The sequence below is a fragment of the Pseudochaenichthys georgianus genome, chromosome 17 (assembly GCF_902827115.2).
Source record: "Pseudochaenichthys georgianus chromosome 17, fPseGeo1.2, whole genome shotgun sequence".
Lineage (NCBI taxonomy): Eukaryota > Metazoa > Chordata > Actinopteri > Perciformes > Channichthyidae > Pseudochaenichthys > Pseudochaenichthys georgianus.
The window spans coordinates 6,524,845-6,546,040 of NC_047519.1; the positions used below are offsets into that span (position 1 = coordinate 6,524,845).

General features: G+C 40.5%; 1 long non-coding RNA gene across 1 annotated transcript; it reads right to left on the reverse strand.

Annotated features, from left to right (window-relative positions):
- Positions 1-1,009: 1,009 nt before the first annotated feature.
- LOC139435596 (uncharacterized) lies at positions 1,010-2,011 on the reverse strand. Its single transcript, XR_011644823.1, has 3 exons — positions 1,812-2,011; positions 1,329-1,382; positions 1,010-1,108 (listed from the first exon to the last, which is right to left on the reverse strand). It is a non-coding gene; the product is annotated as an uncharacterized lncRNA (long non-coding RNA).
- Positions 2,012-21,196: the final 19,185 nt, after the last annotated feature.

The following is a 21,196-nucleotide window of genomic DNA, read 5'->3' on the forward strand; positions in this document are numbered from 1 at the left end:
CCACCATCATTATATAGGATATATATATATATATATATTTGTATACATATCTGTAAATTGTATAATTTTATTTGATTTAAAAGTATTTTTGATCTCTGTCTATAAACACAAACTGAGTAAGATTGACAATAAAGTTGACTTTGAAAAATATATATATTCTTTATGAAAATAGTTGACTGTTGGAGAAATGAATCCAAATGAAACGTTGGACTGAACTACAACTACGCCTTTAAATCTCTACGGACTGTTTTTCAGTGGGATGGCAAGTTCCTATCTTTAAACATTTATTAGTTTTTTCTCAGAACAGATTTGATTTTCTGAAGTTAATTTAACTTAACCATGTAAGGTCATTATTAAAAAGGTACAATCAATTTGTTTAGGGTTGAATAAAATAATGATAAACATTTCATTTGGATAATTTACTGACAGAATAAGAAACTCAACAATGCTCTACTCACCTGTTCCTTTTTATAAAGTGAAACAGTTGAAACGATAGATTTTAGTAAACTTAAAAACAACCTTCTCCAAAAGCTATCAAGGAATATACCGAATACTTGTTTTAGAACTTTATTACATATTTTTATATAAATAGTTTGAGTGATCCATAATTGACAGAAGCTTGTGTTTACAATGACCTGTCACTCATATATTAATGTCTTTGTAACTTCAGTAAACCACTACCTCACTCATTTCTTTCATCACGGTTCAGTAAACTAAGTGACACATGAACCAGTTTAATAATTATAATAACGTAGGATTGCAACTCTTTGAAACTGTAGGTGGCTCTTAAAAGAGCCGTTGTGTTTGGGTGTGCTGGTCTCAGGTCAGTCTAAGCCCTCTCTCCGCGGATGCGGCGGGCCAGCTGGATGTCCTTAGGCATGATGTTGACCCTCTTTGCTTGGTTCATCTTACTGGGGGGCAGCTACATGGATGTCGGTGCAGTCCACAATCATTGTGCAGTTGAAGGCAGAATGAATGTATTATTGACTCCGAATGAAGCACAACTTCATGTCATACAACACATTGACTTTATTTGTAATTGTGTAAAAAAATAAAGCATTGATTAGCAAGCAGGACCTGCAGGAACAGAGCACGGTGATGGATGGAGCTGGGAAGAGAGAAGAATAAAGAAAACAGATCAACTTTATTATCGGATATTAAAAATTCAATTTCAAAACAAGTTGCCACTCCTACAGTTTTCTAGTATGTAAAGATGATTTCACTTGACCTATGCACAATATCACACTCAATACATGTGTGTCTCTGGGGGGTGCATTGTGCCTTTGATGTATATAAATAATATACCATAACCAAATACTATTACGTACAGTGGAAATCAGGTTGCCAGAGCAGGTCAGTCCAGTGTGCATGTTCCTCAGGGTCTCAGCAGTTACAGGTGAGGTAAAGAAAATAAAGGAGAAAAAGGTCAGTAACAACACTTTAAAGTAACAACACTTTGAATAATTATCTCTTTTAATAATGTTCTATCAGTAATCACTCAACTACTGTCTTTCCAACAAACAGATTGACTCACTATCATCACAATGAAACACGTCCAGAAGAATGGACCACAGATGGAAATTAGCTATTAGCTATAATCTGGCATATTGCATCTCTTCTCTTTGCTGAGATTAATGTTTGTGTATGCATGGTCCTTCTATAAATAAATACATGTCATGCAAAGCTGCCTGCCTGCCTTCCTTCCTTCGACTCTCCCTGAACTGCCTGATCTTTTAATGTTCAATGTTAACCATTTGAGCAGATAGCATTAAGTAGAAAAGATCGCAGATGCTAATCTGCCGTTAGCCTACCTCCCGCCCCCTTAGCACCTGGCGATAGGCTCCTCTTCAAATGTTTCACAAAATACTTAACATCATGACTACTCTTACTGTTTAACATTTGGGTTCACTTCATGTTAAGGCTAATACAAATGACAAGGCTAAGTAATGTGATGCTAACTAACGTGCTCGCTACTAGCTATGTAGCTAGCTTGACTGTGTTCCATGCACAACATGTGTATTACCTGAGATCTCTGATCCAGCAACTCCTGGTCCTTTCATCAGACGGGAAGCGATAGAACGAGCTATGATCTATAAGTATGATCACTTATGTGATTACAACCTGGTACAAAGCACACAGGCATCTTGTAAAAGTGAATTTATTTTTAGCAATCTCTTATTTATTGGAGGGAATAAATCAGTTATGAGATCTTCTTCTTCGCTTTAATTACGAGTCGCAACCACTTGGAGCATTATCGCCTGTGACATCACTTACGCGAGCCAGAATGGGATTTGGGATTTGTAGTCTTTGTAGTCGCGTATTTTTCATAGTCTTATATTTCAACAGTTTTACGACAAAATGTGACTTTTTTGACATGGAACTTATTGTTTAAGATTGACAAACATCATATGTGTAGTTCGTGGCACAATTCAAACGGGATCAAAAGATACGTGTTCTCTCTCCATTGAATTCAATGTTAATTTTTCGCTTCCGGGGTCCCATGGGCCGGAAGTAGATGGGCGTGACTTCGCCTCTCTATGGGCAGCATTAATAGGCTATATATACACACATGCCAGCTAAGGTCAGAAGAGCTTTATTTAACAGCTGGTCTTATGTTTGTGACCCCTCCTGTTAATTGATAACATTACATTACATTACATTAATTGATAAGCCTGAAACATGCACTTGTCAAGGTTCAGAGGCACATTTTGCAAATATGGCAGTAGCCATCGATCATCTTAAGATAAGATATACTTTATTGATCCCAAGTTGGAACATTTGCGTTACATCAGCATGTGTAACAGTTAAATATGCAGTGGTGTTTATTTGAAAATCATTTAGTATAATCACACACATTCTGTGTTTTATATTCAACAATTCTGTGTTCTTTATTTATTGATTGTGCAATACCTGACAAGGCCGGAGATGAAATATCTACATACATCTTATAAGAGTATAATACATATGTATAATATCAGTTAAAATAAGTGCTTCAACATAGTTAACATTTCTGGAGGTATACACAAAGTTTTACATTCATTGCATAACTACACCATTTGTGAATATAATATGTCAATAAACCTTAGAAAATCTTGAAATCTTGAAAGGGATGTGCAAAATAGTCATTATATACAGTCTTTAATTAACTATTAGTAGAGAATAACGAGTAATGAATATACTTTATAGGGATCCTATTAATATCTAATAATAAAAATAATGAAATTCAATAACATGCTTTAACCACCAGGTGTCCCTTTATATCAGCTGTGCACCTTTATGGTGTAAATACAGCCTATCTACCAATTGGATCAAATATAAAAGACAGCCGAATTAGTGTTGATACTTTAAGGAGACGTATTGTGTGAAAATAAATGTAAGATGTTGTTTAATGGCTGATATATTTATGATCCACGTCACGTTTTCAGTTCCTCATGTTTGTCTAGAATGCGGCTTTCACACCAGCGCTTTTCAGTTTCTAGCTCCGAGCTGGAGCTTTTCTGGTTCAGCTCCGGTTTCCCTTTTCAGCTCCCGCTCTGTTCACACCGCCCACTGGCGCCCCAGAGCTGCCCTTGCTGCGTCATGACGTCACCGTTTACATCGCTGATTTGCTCCCCAACGGCACCCATTACGGCGCTCACAACAACAACAACAGCGTCGGGTCGATGATCGTGTTGCTTTTAATCACACGAAGCCAGAATAAATTGAATAACGACTTCTCCAACCTTATACTTGCTCCAGAGTGCCGTGGTTCATTGTTTATTAATGTGTTTCTGCAGCATTTACCGACCGCTGCAGTGCTGGCTGCTCTTCCACGGGAGTTTATTCTCCCGTTAGCTCCCGGTTAGCTCACACTGCAGCGGCCGCTCTAAAGTATTCACTGTCCGACTCACACAAGCAGCTGATGCATATCCCCAGTTCCCCTTAGCCTAAGTGAATGTGTGTCAGTCTGAATTGACGCTGTTTGGTATCACAACGCTGTTATGAAAGTTTCTCTGGTATAAAACGGGTGATGTTAGCATAGCAACCGAAGCTAAACTGACTACTTGCATCCGATAGCTGCAATAATACAAAACAACACGTCTGCCTCTCTCCACAATGATCGATAACAGCGAACGGGTGGTCAAAGTAAGGTACAAATAAACAGAATCACACGAAGCCTGGTTAGTGTTGCCTGACTTTATAAAGTGTGTTTATAGGCACTACTGCTTGTAGGCAGGCATAACAGTCGACCCATGTTTAGGGGAGGTGGGTTTAGTTTCCTGCACGCCTCGACGTAAGAGAGACGTAAGCGACGTCGCCTCTTAGCTCCAAAGCTCTTGCCTCTCGACCGACAATTTTTTGGAGCTGGAAATGAAGCGGATTCCGGAGCTAAGAGCCGGCGCGGCTGCGGTGTGAACAGGAAAACCCGGCGCTTTTCAGGCTCTAGCTCCGAGCTGGAGCTGAAAAGGCGCTGGTGTGAAAGGGGCAGAAGTCTTCTCATCAGGGCTCTATAAATACAGAACTACGGCAGATATGTAATATTTAATGCAGCCGAACCGTGTATTACAATGCCGTTATGTGATGATTTTAAAAGAGAAAAGCAAGCACACTCGGAATAAAGTATTATTATTATTTTTTAAAAATGTTTTCGGTCTGTTTCCGGTATTTGTTAATGACGATGTGCTGTGAGATGTGAGACTGGAATTGCACAGGGGGAAATAATGTAGGCTATCTTTAGATGCAGATTTTGTTAAACTAATATGTTTGCGCTGTGGACCAACACTATACATTGACGGGGAAGGGGGTAGCAATAAAGATAACACCATTAAACAGTTACACAACATAACAGAAATAATATCGATAGCAGCGTCCCTAGCAACCACCTTGGTAACAATGAAAACGTCGCGATTTCCTGAAGTAATCTTAGTAATAACTAGCAAACTAAAGATCATGTACATCCACTGCACACATAATCTGAAATTACAACTCATATTTCTCGCACCAAATGACATCAAAACGCATTTTAATGGCCAAACTAACTTTAAAATAGGCATTTTCCACCGAGAATAAAACGAAGTTCGGCCATGTTTTCTTTTTCTGCAGGGAGAAATGTGAAGATCACGTGACATAGACGCCAGCCATTGGAATGAATGGTGAAAAAAAACGGGGTTTGTCAAACAGAGCACATGGTGTAGTCCAAACGATAGCTGGGGATTCTGGGTAGTGTAGTGTCTTCTGCCATCCTTTACTCAGAAAAAATATTTGTTTCTCCGAATCGAAGGGGAAAAATACAAAAGCATTGCACACAATTTAAACCAATCAATGTTGTGTAATTAACAAGGATAAGCTGGTGTTTTTTAGTCGATGAGTAGTGCAGATATCACTGTAAAATCAATCGACAGTAAGAGGAATACTTACATCCGGGTGTACAATTCTCCGTTATCCAATGGGAATGGACGCTCACATTGCCTTTAAGGGCAGCCGACACAAACGAATGCCGTGCTTCCATGAGCGTCAAATCCCGACGCAGATGGGAATACATTGCAATCAGTTGAAAGCTATTTCCGTCCCTTTATGATGCTGAAGGAGCCAAGGAGGGTCACAATTTGACGCCACGGACACTGACAAAACGTCGCTATTGGACGCTTAGGGAGTGAGAGTGTGTTGGATTGGACTGCAGTGATGCTTGTATGACGCATGAAGCCGACTGGCATCACTAGGAGCACCTGGGATAACATTGGTGATTAAAAAAACGAAATAAATTAAATTGGATAAAAAATGTGTGCCAAAAAAATGGGATCTCTGCACATGTCAAGAATTAGACCACAATTACATTCAAAGAGAAATAAATGGGGACATGAATGGGACTCTGGAGACCTTATTCACACAGCTCTCTGACACAGATACACAGTGCTTGCTAAATAGGTTCAGTGTGCTTGTAAACCACTACATGCATGTAATGATGCTCTCTGTGCTGCATGTTCTTGGAATATGGAATATTTAACACATTGTGCAGTTTGCTCAGTTTACAACACAGATGAGCGCCGTACTGTTCTCACCAGCAGTTCTCAGGGATCCTGTTCTCTGCCCTGTGAGCACGCATTTCAATGAAACCCTTTTTCATTTCCAGTATTATTTTCTGTTTTGCAGATAATATTTGAACTCACCTTCCTGTTTAAAGGGGCCCTATTATACCTTTTAGGGTTTTCCCTTTCCTGTAGTGCGTTATTTTGTTGTTGTTTTTTTTCATGTAAATGGTTTTTGTTTGCATGTAAATGGTCTGCAAAGGCAGACATGTTCCCTCCAGAGGGAGTTTCACTCCCACAGACACAATCAGAGCAGACTGGGCTCTGGTTTCGGACAGAGGGTGAAAAGAGGTGCCGCAGCACAGACAGAGAGATAAAGAGCTTTTTGAACATTAAAGCATGGAGACATGTCACAGTGGAGACACTACATACTGATATACACCTGAGCAGAATAGGGCCCCTTTAAGGATGTTTTCCTGTGAGTGTATGCTTAATCAGTTAGTATAATGATACCAAATAGGACATCAATGAGAAATAAATGATGTTAAAACAGATTATACTTAAGCTTCCCTCTATCTTTATACATAAAGAGAGAGAGATGATGAGAGAGTGTGAGCAAACTGCAGAAATAAGTGTAGAGCCAATCATACCTTGAGTGTCTGTGTGTGTTTGGCAACAGCAGCCAATCGAGGCAGGGGCTGCAAGCTGGCAGAGAGAGAAAACAATATTTACATACAGAAGGAGGGTTCGAGAGGAAATGAAACAAAATAGCTGAATGGGATGAGAGCAATATGAGGAAATGGAACAGAGGAGGAGGAGAGAGAGGGGAGAGAGGTGTTGGCAGACTGAACAGAGGAGGGCTTTTATTCTCCGTGCTACAGCCCAGAGAGAGTCTCAGAGGGGGAGAGACACTCTAGCTCTCTTTCACTCTCTTTCTCCGGCGAGCGGGAATCCAGAGCGAGGGAAACGGGGGGGAGAAACATCCGTCTGCAGGAGGTAAAGACAGGAGGTAAAGACCATCACTCCTTCACCTCCTTTTTCTCCCTCTTCCTTTCACATGTGCTTCATGCTGAGAAAATGTTATTGAGCTTCTGCGGATGTTTTTATTTGTGTGAGAGAAAAAGTGTCTGCATTTGGTGTGGTATACTTGCGTGTGTGAGGGAGATGTGTGTTTATTTGATAGGCATCATTGGCCAGTGTGTATGCGTGCAGAATAATTAGTCAAGTGCTTTATGTGAAGCCGAGAAGAAGAGGATATTCTTTATCTGACCGCACTTCCTTAACACAGCCAGTGTTTCGCTGGTGTTGGACTCAGGGGAGAGCAGAGCTGACCAGAGATCAATTCTCTGCAGTCTTGCATGCAGACCAGCAGCAAGATGAATGCAGATTTATTTTAAATATCCACCCTAATCTGTGGATTTATTTAAGCCCAAAAGAGTGGTATATTTTAAGCTTTTCTGACAGAGATAGACGTTCCTCTGTGACGCAAAGGGAGTTAATTGTGTAAATCCCATAGCAGCGACTTTAGACCATATTCAAAGTTTAATAGAACTGAATTCATTTTATGATTATCTCAATCTGGCGTTTGTTTGGCTTCCATCTTTTTGCCCATGTCTTTGGTCGTTTCACTGTTTTCTGAGAGATCATTGATCTGTCAAACTATGTTGTTTGTCAAGTTTTGTATCTAGATTTCTTATGTAACACCTTAATAGTGGCACTGCCTATGAGTTTGTTCAGCCATGAAGTGTGTCACTGGCACTTACCGGAAACGATCACGCTGTGTTAATGGCTTTTGTTTTCCTCACCTGCAGAGAGAGAAAGCGTGTATAAAGGCTTTCTTTAAATGATATACCTTGTTCGCAAGTTAAAGCAATCTCGAAACCTTCTCCAAATGTACCAGTTATAATGAGCAAATTGGCTCATATCTATTTTCGCACTCAAATCAATACAACAGACCACCTACTCGCCCATAACAGCTTTCACTTTATCTTTTTAACAAAAAACCTAACTTTACTCAACAATTTCATCCTGTCATTCCATCAATTGAGGCATTCAGGTTAGGCTGTACTCTAAAGGTGAAAGTTCAGTAGATGCCTGGTAGCGGTTGATTACTCTTCACTGATTTAAATTCCAACACAACAGCACAGTGTGACAGCCAGGTAGGGGTGTGTATGTGTGTGGTCTAGAACAAAAAGTGACAAGTCATATCTTACTTACAAACAGATAAATAATATACATGACAGATATATCACAGACAGCACCATCAACTAAAGAGGCAACTTAAGAGGCTTATTGTCATCTAAACATATGATACAAATGTTGTGAAAACTAAGCAGTAGGGGTGTAACGGTTCACAAACATTTCGGTTCGGTACGTACCTCGGTTTTTTGGTCACGGTTCAGTTCGGTACAGCAGAAAAAATTATCACAAAACATAACATATTTTTTTTTAATTATTATTAAACTGTGAATAATGTATTATATATAAAATAAACATTAAGGTGCAGCATTTCGATGAACTGAAATAATCTGTATTTGAACTGTACTGTTCTAGTACTCACAAAACATAAACTATTAGTTTTGGGTTTTTAATTATTATTAAACTATGAATATTCACTCAAATAAATATAAAATATAATAAAATAAACATTAAGGTGCAGCTTTTCGATGAACTGAAATAATCTGTATTTGAACTTTACTGTACTAGTACCTAAGCAGCCAGCTTGACATTATGACTGGCTTGTCATTGTATTTTCATGTTTTTTTAAAGAAAGATGAACTTGTCCACATTGCTTGCTGAAAGGGCAGATCTGCTGGCACTAGCAATGTCTCCTGCTGTGGAGAAAACCCTCTCTAGGGACAGAGGTAGCAGATACAGCCAGGTAGCGCTTTGCTAACATGGCAACATAAGGATATTTTCCGTTTGTAATAGCTTTGGCTCGGTCTGAAGTTTTTGCGAGTGGTGGAGGCTTGAATGCTAGCGGGAGTTGGGTTTGCACTTCAGTCTTTTGGTACCGGTGATATTCACGTTCGGGTGATGCCTTTTCAAATGAGTGTGCAAGTTGGATGTATTGCTAGCTGCGTAACTAATTTTAGTTGAACAATGCCGACAAACAGCTTTGGTTCGGTCCACCTGTCTTTGTCCGTCATCCTTGTACGTAACTGCGAAACCAAAATGTTCCCAAACCGGAGACTTCAATGATGCTGGAGGATTTTCGAGCTCAACTTTATCTGCGTTCCCCATTTCGACAGTTCCTCAAATTACTGACTACATTTGAACGCATCCCTCTGACCAGCTCGTCCAATGAAATGACTTGCTCGCTCTATGACGCGTTGAATACAATGGGAGCAAATTACTCTGAATGCTGCGAAGCAGCACCTGAGATTACTTCCAAGAAGTTGTTCACGTTCTCAATTTTTTACGTTTAACATTATATTCATTCGGTACACTTCGGTACACTTCGGTACACTTCGGTACACACGTGTACCGAACCGAATTTCGGTACGGGTACGTGTACCGTTACACCCCTACTAAGCAGCGTAGCTAGAGAAAAGTACAGCTAAAAGTGTGCTAACATGAGCATATTTAGCCTAGCTGCATCAACCGTCTAAGTTAGTAAACTAAAATGCCATTGAACGGGTCCCGCCTCCAACGCTATATCCACCTCTCTTTATACACCAATGATTTGACCTATTTCTAATGGAGATGGGCGAGTCCTGATTCATCCGGATCATTAACCCGGATCCTAGTAATGAGCTGGGAGTGACGACGAGTCTTCCCTCTCCATTAACCGAGTCCTTTGAGTCCTACACCTGGTGTGACGTACAAATTAAAACTATAAATTGCTGCACTCGCTACTCTCCTTATCACATGTAAAATCACATTACAACGTACCCCAGTCCATCTGCCTAGCCTTTAGGATGTAGGATAGCTGCCAGAAGTTATCGTTTGGCTCAGGGGAGGGGACGCGGATCAGTGAAACTTCCTGCAGACTCGTGCGGACTCAGAGCCGTAACCGTAGCAGATCCAGAGATCCAGACTCATCATGCACGAGTCAACAGCAGACTCAGATTCGCAAATCCTGACACACTGTGCAAAACATAGCAGACTCGTGCGGACTCTGAGCCGTAACGGTATAGCAGATCCAGACTCATCATGCACGAATGAGTGGATTACTCCACACAGCAAACGGTTTTGGACTCGTCATGGTTTTCAGACTCAGTGAGTGTCAGCTCTGTTTGTAATAACGTAGGTGCATACTGTGCACAGATAATTTGACGACTTCACCCAGTCAAGTGTAAGAAGCCAACTACTGCATAAACAAGCATTAAGACACAAACGTTGTTAGATCATGTTTGTGTAGCGGAGGTTAATGTAACGTTAGTTTAATATGCTCGTGAAATGCACATTTCAAGTGACAAAATCAAAATTACGAATACACAAACAGTGGACTGCCGCCCTCACTAGTAGCTCTAAAACAACCTGATCTCACCAGAATGCGTGACTCCACCACGACTCCTTAACACCACAATGCGTGGTGGAGTCACGAACTTTGTTACATTTGCGTGTCGGCACCACGCAAACAACCCCAATGTAAAGTGAATGAGGCTCCTTTGTCGTGGTGCACACACGCATTTCTACAACGTGCATTGTGTGTAATGCAACTGTTAATTTTATTAAATTAGTTTGTTTTTAAGGAAGGCCAGAGCTTCAGCTGTGTCAAATAGATTGTTCCCTTTAGTTAACGTTATTTAAAAGATAATGATCATGTCTTGTATTACGAGCGTCCATTCCCATTGGATAACGGAGAATTTTACACCCGGAAGTAAGTAGCCTATTCTCCTTACTGTCGATTGATTTTACAATGATATCTGCACTACTCATCGACTAAAAAACACCAAATTGTCCTTGTTAATTACACAACATTGATTGGTTTGAATTGTGTGCAATGCTTTTGTATTTTCCCCCTTCGATTCGGAGAAACAAATATTTTTTCGGAGTTTTTGGACGGCAGAAGACACTACACTACCCAGAATCCTCAGCTATCGTTTGGGACTACACCATGAACCCCGTGATCAGTCCTCAAGTTCTTTGATTGGTTGACCTCCAACTGCATTCCATATGAAAAAAAACGTTTCGTAAAAGAGAAAATCATACTTTATTCAGCAGTGCTTGCTTTACTCTTTGATAGTCATCACATGAATGCATTGTAATAAATGGTTTGGCTGCATTAAATATTACACATCTGTCTTAGTTCTTTATTTATCTACAGAGATCGGGCATCAGAATACACCGGAAACTATTCTTTTACCGTTCTGTTTTAATTTCACAATAAAGTTAGTAGTAATATTTTGTTTTGATATTATTGTTTTTTATTAACTACTAGACGACTGGGTCATGTTAAGACCATCTTTTTTTGGTTGCTATGGGTTTTTTCCATCGCTTTTGTGTTACAAATATCAAAACAATAACAAAATAATATTCGTCGTAAACTAAACCGAAGACAGCAGTATATTTTATTTTGTTAACACTGTAAACTTGACAGTCTTTTAACCTATGCTTTTAACCCAAACCACCTACTGGTTAAAGCACGTTATTACACGTTTAGAGTAATTGCAATGCAGGAAGATTGTGTTGCTTTTTAATGACTGTTTAAAATGCCTTTTTCTTAATGTCTTTCATTTTTGTAACGCACTTTTGAATGTGTTATATTTTATGAAAACATTCAAATATTAAGAGTACATACAACATAGTGGGAAAGTAGAAGGTCAATTATATAAATATAGAATAGAAAATATCAAGAAGATACTCAAATGATATCTAGAGTAAAACAGTTTAGTGCCTGATAGGAGGATGTGCTAACTAATAAGGCTTTAATTAAAGAAATGTGCAGAATACGACAGTGTAATGGTGGAAGTATACACACATTGATAGATGTCTTGTAATGCACTGTTGATGAACCTGTGACCCAAGTTGTTCATTCATTGCATAACTACACTGTTGTGTATATGATATGTCAATAAACCTTAGAAAATCTTGAAATCTTGAAAGGGATGTGCAAAATAGCAATTATATACAGTCTTTAATGAACTATTAGAGAATAACGAGTAATGAATATGCTTTAAACGGATCTGCAGATAAATATTTAGTCTTCTCAAGCAACCAACTATCAAATATCTCGCCTGATTGTTGGCACTTGACAATCACCTTCACTGAATTTCATTCAGGTGTAACTAAAGTCTGATTTAAGGGTTGTTTATATTTCACATCATTAATCCAAATCTGTAAAGTAACTAAAATAAATGTAGTGGATTAAAAATACCAGGTTAACCTTAAAGAAAGCCCTCAGGATTATAAAAGACCACCATCACCCCAGCCACAAACGGTTCTGTCTGCTGCAGTCTGGCAGGCGGTACCACAGCATTCGGACTAAAACCACCAGACACAGAGACAGCTTCATCCCACAGGCCAGAAGACTATTAAACACCTGAATTTAGAAATAACATTCATCTGGCTGCTACTTAGAAATTATTTATCTAATATATCATATTCCAATCACTTGTATATAGACTCTTATTGCACTATTTCACTATTTTTTCTGTGTATCTGTTTTATTGCGTAGCACTGTTGGAGGAGCCTGTGACCTAAGGGGGGGAGGGGGGTAGGACACGTTCGATTCCTGTTTTGAATAGTGTGCCGTCGATGGGTTTCATTCCATTTCAAAGTCCTTTTGGACGCTCTGTGTAAACGTCGCGCATCCAATCACAGAGGTTGAGGACTGATCACGGGGTTTGTCAAGCTAAGCACATGGTGTAGTCCCAAACGATAGCTGAGGATTCTGGGTAGTGTAGTGTCTTCTGCCGTCCAAAAACTCCGAAAATATATTTGTTTCTCCGAATCGAAGGGGGAAAATACAAAAGCATTGTACACAATTCAAACCAATCAATGTTGTGTAATTAACAAGGACAATTTGGTGTTTTTTAGTCGATGAGTAGTGCAGATATCACTGTAAAATCAATCGACAGTAAGGAGAATAGGCTACTTACTTCCGGGTGTAAAATTCTCCGTTATCCAATGGGAATGGACGCTCGTAATACAATACAGGGGACATGATCATTATCTTTTAAATAACGTTAACTGAAGGGAACAATCTATTTGACACAGCTGAAGCTCTGGCCTTCCTTAAAAACTAACTAATTGAATAAAAATAACAGTTGCATTACACACAATGCACGTTGTAGAAATGCGTGTGTGCACCACGACAAAGGAGCCTCATTCACTTTACATTGGGGTTGTTTGCGTGGTGCCGACACGCAAATGTAACAAAGTTCGTGACTCCACCACGCATTGTGGTGTTAAGGAGTCGTGGTGGAGTCACGCATTCTGGTGAGATCAGGTTGCTCTAAAATTTGATTTTATTTGAAGTTGGAGACTATGTGCTCCTGTTTCACCGGTAGGATTTCTACGCTCTTGGTGACTCTTATGACTCAAAATACTCATATTTCAATGAGTGACTCAGAAGACCTTGAGTCCGTAAAAGGATCCGGATTTGCCATCTCTAATTTCTAACTGGGCAGTTTCATGTTTTTAGTGGCCAAGGTGAGGGCATGGTTTCCCATGTCAACAGCCTTTCCAACAATCTATCTATTAAATGTATCTAGTATTATGTAACCATCTGTTAATCTTAAACTTCCTTCGTGTTTTTAACTCTAAACATCTCCCAGTCTAATCTTTATTAGTAGTCTTTTTTATGAAAATCTGACAATATTGGCACCAGGTGAATGTTCCAGTTCTAAGATACTTTATTTGTTTCTGAAACATGATTTACTAGAAAAATGTAATGTGTTTGTTTGATAGACAAAATGACAAAATGCATTGGTTTGTAGATGGTGTTTTGTATTTGCAAACCACACTGTGTTCGTTAGAGAATCATAGGGCATTTGTAAAACACGTTTAGTTTGTTGGTGGACTGGCTGTTTAGAACAGTCAAAACTATCACAAAAAGGTCCAACAACATGTTGGCTGAACTACTTATTCCGTGGCCTGGGGCCTTATTTATAAACGGTGCGTACGCTCAACAGATGGCGTACGCCAGTTTCTATGTTTGCGAATTATAAAAAACAAACTTGACGGGAAAATGTGCGGTCCTCCACGCAAACTCTAACCCATGCGTATGCACTAAGCACAAAAACGGGAGAGACGAGAAACTGCGACACCGTTGGCAGAAGGAAGAATGGAGAGAAATGTGTGGAAATAATACCATAAATAGAATGTTACCTCTCATTTATCATATATGAAGAATTCATTTTCAAACATTGATTAAAGCCAATCTTAAAATGATTTAACAAACGCCTGTTTGAGACTCCTCAGTGCACACAAAAACATAACTTGGAGAAATAAATAAATACGGAAATGTTATTGATCACCCCTCCCTCGAATATGTTCTCTTCTTAAGAAATGTTTTCTCATAAATGATGCGGTAAGCAGGAGGACAGAATTACTTTAAACTGACGCCGTTTTGCATTTCTATAGGTTGTATAGATACGAGCATGGGTTTATATACCATCATGTTTAATCATGTTTTATGCCATTCGCCAATAGCCTACTTGATAAGTCGCTCGTAAAACACAGGAGGTATGGAAACTATAGGCCCCAGCCACACGAGGACGATAACGGTCGTATCTGCTACAGTTCACTATCAGATAGACGGTACACGAGGCCGACATGGAAACGCAGATAACGATAACGGGTCCCAAGGTGGGTAGATCTGCGAACGAAACGCTATGGGGGGCCAAACGGCTCCGTGTCTACGCCTATACGATAATTTCCTGATAACGATGACGCAATAGCCCCAGTGTTTCGAGCCAGGTCCCGGTATCTCGCAGGACAGTGCACCCAGCAGGAGCTTCCAGCTAGATTTGATCGATATGGACATCAACGCGAGTGAAGTCTAATCGGACAGGAGAGGAGACACGCAGCTCTGCATGATAACCTGCAGCTCCGCCCGCTGTGATGGAGCGATGAGCGGAACAAAACACACACTTCAAGTTAGATCATCACCCTTAGCTATTTTAATTACCTCTCAAACTACCTAAACTAGTTATAAATATGTTTATTTTTACAGTCGGGTCACTCATTACTGGATCAGCTGCTGCATGAGACCACGGATACTGACGGGCTGTCAGGAGAGGGGGAGGAAAAGAGAGGCTCCGTCCTCCGTGTTTTATTCTTATAATATAGACTCGTTATTCATTTGTTTTAAAGCTCAATAAATAACAAAGAAGACTTTTGACCGGCACTTTTCTAATTGTGTCCGGAAGATTTAAACTTTAACGGACATGTTGACCGGCGAAACCCCATCTCTGCTGCTAAATCCAGTGCGGAGAATAAACAGAAGGGCAACCATGGCAACCATGCATGCGCGAGAAGTCTTCTTCGCTGCTTTTGGTGTATTTTGTGGCCGAAGTACAGCACCACTTACAGGCCTGGCATATGTACTACAGCGTCTCCAGCGCTTTCGAGCGGTCTCGTGTGGGCAAGTTTCTGGTGCCTGTTGCGTGTGGACTTGATAACGATTGCGGTCCGTTTGCGTTATCGTCCTCGTGTGGCTCCAGCCTAAGAACACCATATGTGGTAAATTGCACAGCTAATATATAACACAACACATTAGTTGTATTTCTTTTAACTGGTGGATTATGGATATATAGTTGCTGATCGACAGCTGGAACACAAACCACCAAATACAAACAAAATAATTCAGATCCAGTCGTCATGACTCCACTCCGGAGGGATTCCCCGATCATTTCTTACAGTTTCTCATCATGGGGGTGTCTCCTGTCCCCGGTACAAACACACTGCCTGAGGAAGGCTATGTGTATTTATTTTGTCATTAACCTTTTTCGGACCACTTATTTATTTATTTTGGTGACGATCCGACCTCCATGCTGCTACTCTGGTTCAAACTGCATCCACCAAACAATATGATTTATCTCGACCTCCCCAAAATAACCAAAATCTGACACGGTGTGAGATGTCTTTTTTAGCTGTTCTGTCGTCATTTCCTGCCATCTTCTTCATGCAGTCAGTCACACTAGAGGTTTCTCAATACTCAAATTTCCCCTCCTCGACTCCCCTCCTCGACCCCTATCATCGAGCCGTAGTCCCGCCCACAGGAGATGCGAGCGGAGGACTGAGGAGGGGAAGCAGCAGGCGGTTAGAGAAATGAGAACTCCTCTCCTCTGAGCGGTCATTTTAAAGAGACGTCCATTAATGATGACAGGAGGCACAGCAGCCGTCGGTGGACAGATGTGTTCATGACCAGAGTTGGGTGTAACGCGTTACTGTAATAATATTACTTTTGTCGGTAACGGAGTAGTGTAACGCGTTACTTTTATAATTCGGTAATCACACTACAGTTACTAACATTGCCCCGACACGCGTTACTTCGTTACTTTTATAAAATAATCACACTCACTGACAGACAAGAGGGGTTCCCGCTGTAGGAGCAGACACAGTTGTGGTGGCTTAAAGCCCAGCTCTGCTCCGCGCCATCCGTTTAGATGAGCCTGGTCAGATTAATAAGAAAAGGAGTTCAAAACACCGGCATACAAGTTATAACAATAATCTGATTTTAATGGTAAAAAGACACAATACGAAAATACAGAGTGCCCTGTAACAGAGCACTCCGGGCTCCCCGCTCCACCGCCGTGCGATACAGGTATCGGGACCGGCCAGTCAGCAACAGGGGTCACCGTGCATGAATAAACAACAGTATATATGGACATATTTGGGGCGGAGAGTCACTGCTTATCTTCCACCGGACTGTACTCCTTTAATTTCCCAGAGAAAGTTTCACACAAACTATTCTTTCTCAAACAATCAAACATTGTACACAGATATATTAGTATCAAACATTGGCCCCAAAAAGAACATGTGTGTGTGTGTTTGGTAAAGAGGAAGTGTATGTGTGTGTGTGTGTGTGTGTGTGTGTGTGTGTGTGTGTGTGTGTGTGTGTGTGTGTGTGTGTGTGTGTGTGTGTGTGTGTGTGTGTGTGTGTGTGTGTGTGTGTGTGTGTGTGTGTGTGTGTGTGTGTGTGTGTGTGTGTGTGTGTGTGTGTGTGTGTGTGTTGGTATCTTGGTCAGGGAGTGTATTGTGTGTGTGTGTGTGTGTGTGTGTGTGTGTGTGTGTGTGTGTGTGTGTGTGTGTGTGTGTGTGTGTGTGTGTGTGTGTGTGTCAGGGTGTCTGGGAAAGTGTATGTAAGAAGGTTTATAGGATTACTTAAAAACAGTCCCAAATAATACATGTTCACTTCAATACAGTTCAAGATAATACCTGTTTACTTTAATACAGTTCAGAACAATATCTGTTTGCTTTAATCCCTTTTTTGATCTCACCTTCAGAGATCAACTTATACACAGCATTTGGAACATAACCACTGTCATTCTTTTCTACTGTCTGTTCCCCAACATTTATATACATCCAATCAGAAGCACTTTAAACCTTTAGGAACAGTCCACCATAACAACTTCTTATGACAGTGGAGGGAGACCAAAATATGTTAAAAAAACTCGTCCTTGTGGGCTGAGTCATCGTGCTCTTCCCCCTCTGACGGGTAAGCCAAAAAGGGCATTTGCTACGAAGGGGAAGGGGCAGCTTCTCCCTCAAAAAATGGGGTATTGAAGCAAAGTTCCTCAAAAAATGGGGAATTGGAGCAAAGTTCCTCAAAAAATGGGGTATTGGAGCAAAGTTCCTCAAAAAATAGGGTATTGAAGCAAAGTTCCTCAAAAAATGGGGTATTGGAGCAAAGTTCCCCAAAAAATGGGGTATTGAACAAACTCCACACCGGCTATATCCACCTGTTTCAGCGGAGAGTGGAGTCCCCTGGGCCGTCCTGGCTTGCCGTGTCTTTGTCCCCCCGATCCGCTGACGGCGGCTTCTGGGCTGACTGCTAGAGAAATGTCTTTCGGATCCTCCTCCTCCGGCCCGCTGATGGCGGCTTCCGGGTCGATGCTGGAGAGATGTCTTCACGATCCTCCTTCTCCGGCCCGTCGATGGCGCCTCCCGAGTCGACTGCTGGAGAGATGTCCTCACGATCCTCCTCTGCGAGGGCCCCGTCCGTCCTGATGTCGTCCCTGGTACTAGCAGGTGGTTTCCCCGCCGCACACTGGCACCAGCTGTCCCCCTTTCCTCCTATGCGGACGGCATGAGAGGTCCGCTGGGTCACTCGGTCGGGGCCGGAGAGCCACTTTGTCCTGATGACCTTCAGCCAGACGAACTCCGCTGTGTCGGCCTCCTGGGTCCCCCTTTTGGCGCCAGCAACCTGTGTGGAGAAATCTGATACAAATCCCTCAAGCCTACGCTCAGGGCTCCTGGGCCCTCAGCTTTTTGATCCCCCACTGCGTATGAATACAGAATTCCAACAAACTATCATCAAATGTCTTTCTATTATGAATTTAGATGAAATGTATATCCCCATAATGACCTAAACAATAAAGTCTATGGCTTTTACTTCTTTACCAGGCTAGTTACATGATGTTGTCTAAATTAAATTCTGTGTCATTACATTACTATGTTTTAGCTTAACTGTAATATGTTCTTTATACATTTCAAACCTCAGTTACTTTAATACCTGTTGAAATATTACAAAATTGTTTCATTATCACAGGTCAACTTATTCAGTATTCCATTCTGGAATTACATCTCTCACAGTAGCCCCTTGGCCACTGATTCTGCATCTGTGTTACCTGTTATAACTCAATCAATATTAGAAACATGTCAACATCCATCAAACAGTATCTTATCCCCAGATATGGAGCAGGTTCATTCTAAAACTGTCAATCAATGGTCAGATTGAAAAATGTAGATTGTGAAGTTTACACTCCCCCTTTTTACACATGAACTCATGTGTAACAAAATCCTGTATGGGAAGAAAACCTTCAGGTCATAATGCATTATAAGAAAATACCAAACATTATTCACAAATGTACATCCATCATTTCCACAGTAAACACTCCAGTGAAATGAAGTGTTTCTCTCCCTCTTTCAGTCCTAAAAGAAACAGAATCTTCATGTTTTAGTTTGAGTTTCACATTCTGCAAACTGCCACCTCCTGTGGGAGTAAAATATCATCAAGTAGATTAGAAACGGGTCACCTGTACGGTTTTCCAATTCTGTGGAATTGTAGGAAACCTCTCATTCCACACAGAGCCCCTGAAATAATGTGTTAGTCCAAAAGCATGCTTGATAGTCATTGTTTTAAATCATGCAGTTGCACTGATCACATGCAGACATACACTCACACTGTCAGGTTGTAAAGTCAAGTTTGGTCAGGTTCACCCCAGAGTCAGTCATTGTCAGTGCCTTCTCAAGTTACACTGTCGGTTAGGGTCAAAGGTCAGTTGGTCTCAGTCTTTTTGGCCATGTGTCGTGCTCTGCAGAGACTTTGACATGTCAGCATAGGCCAGTATCCTTTGTCTACAAAAATCTGTCATATATGGAGCGCCATCATTAATTAATTCACGATAACAACTATACTTTTCAAGATATCTCTAACTTTTCATTGGGACAGCTGTTTCCCACATTCCCTGAAAAGTGTTAGCCAAAAAATGTCACTTCCTTATTGTACACTACTACTGCAGTTCATTAACACCTAATCGAAATTAAAATGTCTAATAGATCTATTTCAGAAACTTGTGCATATAATTATTTTCTTGAGTCAAAACATTATCAGGATCTGTAAAGCTCTGCTATGTATTTCATAACGCATTATATTAATTTATCTTCAATTCTGGTGCACTTAAAGAACAATGTTACCCTCTTTAACAGTACGTGGAACCTTGGGTGTCCGAACATGCAACAATTACTCCCTACTTTATCAAGGATTTAAAAACAGAAGTCCTTTCGTATGTCCATCCGAAAGCCCTCCTATGGTAATAACTATGCCACAATGGTGAAACCAGTACCTCAAATTGAAATACTATATTTTGTTTAGAACTAGCTTTCCCTTCAACATGACCTATATAAAGAAATATTTGTCTGATCTTATAGAGCTGTTACTAAAACTCTCCCTTTGAACTGATCAATACTGTAACAAATTAAAACACTACCAAATTCCACACTTGAATAAAAACTCTAAAAGAATAATTTGTAAACATGATGAAAAGATTGAAGAATATGGTTCTACTCTGTACTCCTAACTCCCAAACACCCACTACTTAAAGTCTAGTGCATACCTCCATCATGCCTTCCCCCTCCCTCATCAGTGTGTTTTAGGATGATTTTTCACTTCACTTTAATAGTTTTCCTCTTTACCGCTATTTTTGATTTACCAATTGATTAATTTATGGTTAATACATCTTCTTATCTTCACTTATTTATCAAGTCAATGCAAGTTCTTTACAATACATTAGTAGATACCTTGTGGAGTATTCACAATACCTAATCCCCTCTAGGATATGAAATCCGTTCATCTTTAAGCAGATTATATTTCCTTATTTATCTTTTGTTCATGATAACAATGGTATAACAACCACACGTTTTACCCATAGGTAGTTTCTATAACAAGATTATTATGTGTGACATAATAATCAGATGTCTTGTTTGCTAAACAAGAATATTAAACTTTAATCTTTTCAGTATTCCAGACCATCATTTAAACAAGCAGCCTCTTATCTAAACACTAAGCATTACGGTTTCTACACCACCCCCTGGGAAACTCTTGCACAATTATGCTGTAAAATCATTGCATCATTCCTCCAGAACAAGCATGTCTCAAGATCTTGTCATAATGAGCACAGTCAGTGATGCAGCTGTAGTCAGTGGCAGGGTCCCCAAAAAAGCTAGGACCGGCCCTGGTCAGTGGGCTCCAAGGAAACTCTCCCTGGCATTGGGATGAGGGAAGGAATCACTTGGCAGACACACGTTGTCGGCTGTACAGCAGAAATCCCCCAAAACCGCAGTACCTCTTCACACCACTGTTGGCTTGACAACGAGGCACAAGCAAAGTGTCAATATCTCCTCAGAGATGCATTCTTTGCACACTTCTTCTGTTTGCAGTGAGCAACTCTTCACCAACACACTGATTCAGAGAACCCAAAAGGTGGTGCAGAACTATCCAATGCTGCTGTAATCACATTCAGCTACTGAGAAAAACTCAATTGAAATCTCTCTCCCAACGGGTTACAAAATAAAAC